Raw genomic sequence first — 7,456 nt, 5'->3', positions numbered from 1 at the left:
ATAGGAGCTCCCCCTGACACCCCAGTGGGAGGGGTCTCCCTCCTGGAGCAATAATTCACTCTACCTTTGCTGTGGCGGTATACAAGCTCTCCCAGACACTCAGATGAGAGGGATCTCCCGCCTAGAGGGGCAAGTAATCTCTCCTGACTAAGGCGGTATACAAGGGCCCCTCAACACACAGGTGGGAGTGGTCTTCTGCATGAAAAGGCGAGTCCCCTCTACCCTGGCTTTGGCGGTATACAAGCTCCCTGACACCCACATGGGAGGGGCATCCTGCCTGGAAGGGCGAGTCCCCTCTATTTTAGCTCTTGCCATATAAGTGGTCGCAGGACACCCAGGTGAGAGGATTCTTCCGTCTTCAGGGGCGTGTTCCCTCTACCCTGGCTGTGGCACTATAGGAGCTCCCCCACACACACTCAGGTGGGAGGGGTCTCCCACCAGTAGGGGAGAGTCCCCTCTACACTGGCTGCTGCAGTAATCAAGCTCCCCCATACACCCAGGTGGGAAGGGTCTCTGGATGGGAGAGGCGAGTCCCCTTTATCCTTGCTGCAGAGGTTTAGGAGCTCACCAAGACACCCAGGGGTCTCCTGATTGGAATGGCAAGTCCCCTCTTCCCTGGCTTCAGCAGTGTAGGAACACCCTGACACCCAGGTGGGACGGGTCTATCGCTTGAAGGGGGGAGTCCCCTCTACACTGGCTTCGGGGGGTATAGGAGCTCCCTAGGACACCCAGGTGGAAGGGGTCTCCCTTCTGGAGAGGCGAGTCCCCTCTACCCTGGCTGGGCAGAATAAGAGCTCTCCCTGAAACCCAGGTGGGAGGGGTCTCCTGCTTTAATGGTCGAGTTTCCCCTACCCTGGCTGTGGCGGTATAGGATCTCCCCTCACACACCCAAGTGGGAGGGGGTATCCCTCCTGGAAAGGCAAGTCTACTCTACAGTGGCTGTGGCGGTAAGAGATCCCCCTGACACACAGGTTGAAGGGTATCCTGACTGGAGCAGTGGGGGCCCTCTAGACTGGCTGTGGAAGTATACAAGTTCCCCCAGACACCCAGGGGGGAGAGGTCTCCCACATGGAGGGGCGAGTCCCCTCTATCATGGCAGTAGCAGTATATGAGCTCCCCCTGACACCTTGGTGAAAGAGGTCTCCCGCCTAGACATGCAACTTGCCTCTACCCTGGCTGCTGGGGTATATGAGCTTCACATGCCAACCAGGTGGGAGGGGTCTTCTGCCTTGAGGGGTGAGTCCACTCTACCCTGGCTGTAGCAGTTAAGGAGCTTCCCCTGACCCACAGGTGGGAGCCGTCTCCTGCCTAGATGGGTGAATTCCTTCTACTCTGCCTGAGGGCGTGTACCAGTTCTCCCAGACACCCAGATGGGAGGGGTCTCATGCTTGGAGGGCAAATCCCCTCTATTCTGGCTGCTGTGGTGTAGGAGCTCTCCCCCCATACCAAGAAGGGAGGAGTATTCCACCTGAAGGGGCGAGTCCCCTCTACCCTGGCTGCAGTCACAGTGGTACTAGCTTTCCCTTACATCCAAGTTGGATGGATCTGACTCCTGGATGGGTGAATCCCATCTACTCTGGCAGTGGCAGTAAAGGATTTCCCACTGACACCTAGGTGGGAGGGTCTCTGGCCTGGAAAGGTGAGTCCCCTGTACCCTAGCTGCAGTGGTATGGGAACTACCTTCTACACCCAGGTGGGCAGGATCTCCCACCTCAGTGGGTCTTCCACCTGGAGGGGTGAGTCCCCTGTACCCTGGATACTGCAGTAATCAAGCCTCCAGTACACCCAGGTGGGAGGGGCTTCCTGATTGGAGGGGCAAGTCTGCTCTACCCTTGCTGTGAAGGAATAAGAGCTCATCCAGACACCCATGTGGCAGAGGTCTACCCACTAAAAGGGCAAGTCGGCTCTACCCTGTCTACAATAGTATAGGAACTTCCCCTGATACCCAAATGGGAGGGGTGTCCCCCCTAGAGGGTTGACTCCTATCTACCCTTGCTGAGCGGGAGTACAAGCTCTCCCAGACACCAAGATGGGAGGAGTCTCCTGCTTGAAGGGGTGAGTCCCTCTATTCTGGCTGCTATGGTATAGGAGCTCCATCCCCCATACCCAGATGGGAGGGGTCTCCCGCCTTAAGGGATGAGTCCCCTCTACCCTGGCTGTGGTGGTAAAGGATCTCCCCTAGACACCCAGATTTTAGGGTCTCCAGCCAGGAGAGGTGAGTCCCCTCTATCCTTGCTGCAGTGGTATAGGATTTCCCCTACACCCAGGTGGGAGGGGTTGTCTGATTTAAGTGGAGAGTCCCCTCTACCCTGCCTGTGGCAGTATATAAACTCCCCTGACAACCAGGTGGAAAGGATATTCCTCCAGGAGTGTCAAGTCCCCTCTCCCCTGGCTCTGGTGGTATAGAAGCTCCTGCTGACAACCAGGTTATGAGGTCTTCTGCCTGAAGGTGTGGAGTCCCATCTATCCTGGCTAAGGCTTTATAGAAGTTACTCCCATTCCCAGGTGAGAGGTGTTTCTTGCCTGAAGGTGTGAGTTGCCTCTACCCTGGCTGCTGGGGTATATGAGCTTCCCCTGACACCCAGGTGTGAGGTGTATGGTATCCCACCCAGAAGAATGACTTCCCTCTACCCTGTCTGCATGCATTTACAGCTTTCCAACACACCAGGTTGGAGGAGTCTCCTGCTTGGAAGGGCCAGTCCCCTCTATTCTGGCTGCTGTATTATACAAGCTCCCCACTACATACCAAAATGGGAGGGATCTCCCCCCTAAAGGGACATGTCCCCTCTACCCTGGTGGGAGGTACCTCTTGCCTGGAGATAGGAGTAGCCTCTAACCTGGCTGCTGGGGTCTATGAACTCCCATAACACCCAGGTGGGCGGGGTCTTCTGCCTGGAGGGGTGAGTCTCCTCTACCCTGGCTGCACCGGTTAAGTAGCTCCCCCTGACACCCAGGTTGAGGGGTCTTCCACCTAGAAGGTTGATTTCCTGCTACCCTGGCTGCAGGGGTTCACCAGCTTTTCCAGACACCCAGATGGAAGGAGTCTCCTGCTTGGAGGGGCGAGTCCCCTCTCTTCTGGCTGCCGTGGAATACGAACTATTCCCCATACCAAGACAGGAGGTGTCTCCTGCCTGAAGGGGCGAGTCCCCTCTAACCTGGCTGCTGCAGTAAAGGATCTCCCCTGACACCCAGGTGGAGGGTCTCTGGACTGGAGAGGCAAATCCTCTTTACCCTGGCTTCAGTGGTATAGGAGCTTCCTCCTACACCCAGGTGGGAAGCGTCTCATACCTCGAGTGGCGAATCCCCTCTACCCTGCCTGAGGCAGTATATGAACTCCCCTGACACCAAGTGGAAGAGATCTTCCACCTGGAGGGTCAAGTACCCTCTCACCCTGGCTCTGGTGGTATAGGAGCTAACCCCCAACACCCAGGTTATGGAGTCTCCTGACTGGAAAGCGAGTACCTTTTACATTGGCTGCTGGTTATACGACCTCCCACTGACTCCCAGGTTGAAGGGTCTCCCGCCTAGAGCAATGAGTCCCCTCTTCACTGTCAGTGGCCGTATAGAAGCTCCCCCAGACACCAAGGTGGGAAGGATCTCCCGCCTGTTGGGCCAAGTCTTCTCTACCCTGGCTAAGGCCGTAAACAAGTACCCCCCTACTAACGGGTGGGAGTGGTCTTTCACATTGAAGGGCGAATCCCTTCTACTATGACTTTGGCGGTATACAAAGTCCCCTGACACCCAGGTGGGAGGGGTATTCCTCCTAGAAGGGCGAGTCACCTCTACTTTAGCTCTTACCATATAAGAGGTCCCAGTACACCCAGGTGGGAGGCTTCTTCCACCTGCAGGTGCGTGTTTCCTCTGCCCTGGCTGTGGCAGTATAGAAGCTCCCCCCGACACCCAGGTGGGAGGGGTCTCCTGCATGTAGGGGCGAGTCCCCTCTACCCTGGCTGCTGCATTTATCAAGTCTCCCCTGACACCAAGGTTGGTGGGGTGTCCTAATTGGAGGGGCGAGTCCCCTCTACCCTTGCTGCGGAGGAAGAGAAACTCACCCAGACACCAAGGTGAGAGGGGTCTCCTGAATGGAAGGGCAAGTCCGCTGTCTGAATCTGTGTAGGAACTCCCCCTGACATTGAAGTGAGATGGGTGTCCCACCTAGAGATTCAAGTCCCTCTACCCTGGCTTTAGCTGTATAGCAGCTCCCCAGGACACCCAGGTGGAAGGGATCTCTCTCCTGGAGGGGCGAGTCTCCTCTACCCTGGCTGTGGCAATATAGGATCTCCTCACACACACAACCAGGTGGGAGGGGTCTCCCGCCTGGAAGGGCCAGTCCCCTCTACCCTGGCTGTGGCTGTATAGGAGATACCCCTGATACACAGGTGGGAAGGGCCTCCCAATTTTAGCAGCGAGTTCCTGCTACACAGGTTGTGGAGGTATACAAGCTCCCCCAGAAACCAAGGTGGGAGGGGTCTCCTTCCTGCATGGAGAGATGAGTGCCCTTTCTCCTGGCTCTGGAGGTATATGAGCTCCCACTGACATCCTGGTGGGAAGGGTCTCCCTCCAGGAGGGGCAAGTACTTTTTACCCTGGCTGTGGTGGTATATGAGCTCCTGCTGACAACCAGGTTGGAGGGGTCTCCCGCCTGAATGGGCTAGTCACCTCTACTTTGGCTAAGGTGGTATACAAGCTCCCCCACAACACCCAGTTGGAGGGGTCTCCTGCCTGCAGATGTGATTCCCCACTAGCCTGGCTGCAGCGGTATAGGAGCTGCCCCCACACACTTACGTGGAAGGGTCTCCCACCTGAAAAGGCGAGTCCCGTCAGACCTGGCTGCTGGGTATAAGAGCTCTCTCCCACCCCCAGGAGGGAGGGGTCTCCCACCTGGAGAGGTGAGTTGCTGCTACCCCAGCTGCAGCTGAATACGAACTGCCCCTTGCCAGACACCCATGTGGGAGGGGTCTTCCCCCTGGAGGGACGAGTTTCCTCTACCCTGGCTAAGGCGGTATAGGAGTTACCCCATTCCTAGGTGGAAGGTGTTGCTCACCTGGAGGTGCAATTTGACTCTACCCTGGCTGCTGGGATATATGAACTCCACCTGACAACCACAGGAGCTCGTACACCACAGCAGTCAGAATAGAGGGTATCTTCCACCTGGAGGGGCTAGCCCACTCTGGCTGCAGCGGTTAAGGAGCTTCCTTGATAACCAGGTGGGAGGGGTCTCACGCCTAGAGGGGTGACTTCCCTCTACCCTGGCTGAGCGGGTTTACCAGCTCTCCCAGACACGCAGGTGGGAAGAGTCTCCTGCTTGCAGGGGTGAGTCCCTCTATTCTGGCTGCTGTGGTTTACTGGCTTTCCCTGACACCCAGGTTGGATGGGTCTCTTGCCTAGAGGGGTGAGTCCCCTCTAACCTGGCTGACACCCAGGTGGGAGTGTCTCTGGCCTGGAGAGGTGCATCTCCTCTACCCTGGCTGCAGTTGTAATGGAGTTCCCCCCCACACCCTGGAGGGAGGTGTCTCCCACCTCGATGTGGATTCCCCTTTACCCTGCCTGTGGCAGTATATGAACTCCCCTGACAACCTGGTGGAAGGGATCTTCTGCCTGGAGGGTCGAGTCCCCTCTCTCCTGGCTCTGGCGGTTAGGAGCTTTCCCCGACAACCATATTATGGGGTCTCCCGACTGGAGAGGCAAGTCTCCTCTACCCTGGCTGCAGCAGTATAAGAGCTCCCCCTGAAATCGAGATGGGAGGGGTAGTCTACATGGAGAGGTGAGTCCACTCTACCCTGGTGGTGGCGGTATAGTATCTCTCCTCCACACACCCTGGGGAGGGTTCTCCCAAGTAGTGCTGTGAGTCTCCTCTACCATGGCTGCAAAGACATACAAGCTCCCCCAGATATCCAGGTGGGAGGGTCTCCTGCATGTAGGTAGGGTGAGTTCTCTCTATCCTGGCTGTGGCAGAATATCCTGGTTTATGAGACCCCCTGACACCTGGTTGGGAGGGGTCTCCCGCCAAGAGGGGCAAGTACATTCTACCGTGGCTGGGATGGTATGTGAGCTCCTGCCGACTGCCATGTTGGAGGGGTCTTCTGCCTGGACTGGTGAGTCTCTTCTACCCTGGCTAAGGTGGTATACAACTTCCGTGTGACACCCATTTGGGATGGGTCTCCTGCCTGGAGGCGTGAGTACCCACTACCCTGGCTGCAGCAGTATATGAGTTCCCCCCTCAAACATCCAGGTGGGAGAGGACTCCCTCCTGGAGGGGCAAGTACCCTTTACAATATCTGTGCCAGTATATGAGATCCCCCTGATACACAGGTGGGGTCCTGAGTGGAGCTGCAAGTCCCCTGTATCCTGGCTGAGGCAGTATTTGAGCTCCCCAGACACCCAGGTGAGAAGAGTCTCCCACGTAAAGGGGAAGGTATCCTCTACCATGGCTGCAGTTGTATAAGAGCTCCCCCAGACACCCAGGTGGGAGTGATCTGCCTGGAGGGGTGAGTCCCCACTACCCTGGCTGCAGGGGTATAGGAGCTCTACCACCCACACCCAGGTGGGTGGGATCTCCCACCTGGATGGGCAACTTCCTTCTACCCTGGCTGCAGGGGTATAGGAGTTTCCCAGACAAACAGGTGTGAGGAGTATCCAGCCTGGAGAATGGAGTCCCCTCTATCTTGCCTGTGGCTCTATAGGTGCTCCACCAGACACCCAGGTGGAAGGGGTCTTCCACCTGCAGAGTTGTGTTAGCTCTACCTTGGCTGTGTCAGCATGGAGCTCCCCATGACACCCAGGTGGGAGGGTCTCTGGCCTGGAGAGGCAAGTCCCCTCTACCCTGGCTGCAGTGGTATAGGAGGTCCCCCCTACACCCAGATGGGAGGGGTCTACCTACTCCAATAGTGATTCCCCTCTATCCTGCTATCACAGTATCTGAATTCCTCTGACAATCAGGTGGAAGAGATCTTCCACCTGAAGGGTCGAGTCCCCACTCCCTTGGCTCTGGCTATATAGGAGCTCCCCCGACACCTAGGATATGGGGTTGCCCAAATGGAGAGGCGAGTCTCCTCTACACTGGCTGAAGGTCTATATGAGCTCCCCCAGACATCTAGAAGGGAACCATCTCATTCCTGGTGCAATGAGTCTCCTCTACCCTGGCTGTGGCTGTATACAAACTCTCCCAGACACCCAGGTGGGAGGGGTATCACACCTGGAAGGGCGAGTCCCCTCTAGTTTATCTCTTGCCATATAAGAGCTTCCAATACACCCAGGTTTGAGGGGTCTCCCACCTGTAGGGCGAGTCCCCTCTACCCTGGCTGTTGTAGTAATCAAGCTCGCCTGGACACCAAGGAGTGTCCAGTCTCCTGATTGTAGTCTCCACTACCCTGGCTGCAGAGATATAGGAGCTCACCCAGATCCCCAGGTAGGAGGGGAGAGTCGCTGCCCCTCTAGCTGCAGCTGTATATGCATAA

This window comes from Ictidomys tridecemlineatus, chromosome 16 (genome assembly GCF_052094955.1).
Source record: "Ictidomys tridecemlineatus isolate mIctTri1 chromosome 16, mIctTri1.hap1, whole genome shotgun sequence".
NCBI lineage: Eukaryota > Metazoa > Chordata > Mammalia > Rodentia > Sciuridae > Ictidomys > Ictidomys tridecemlineatus.
The sequence above is the reverse complement of the archived record's forward strand: the minus strand, read 5'-3'. Positions refer to the sequence as shown.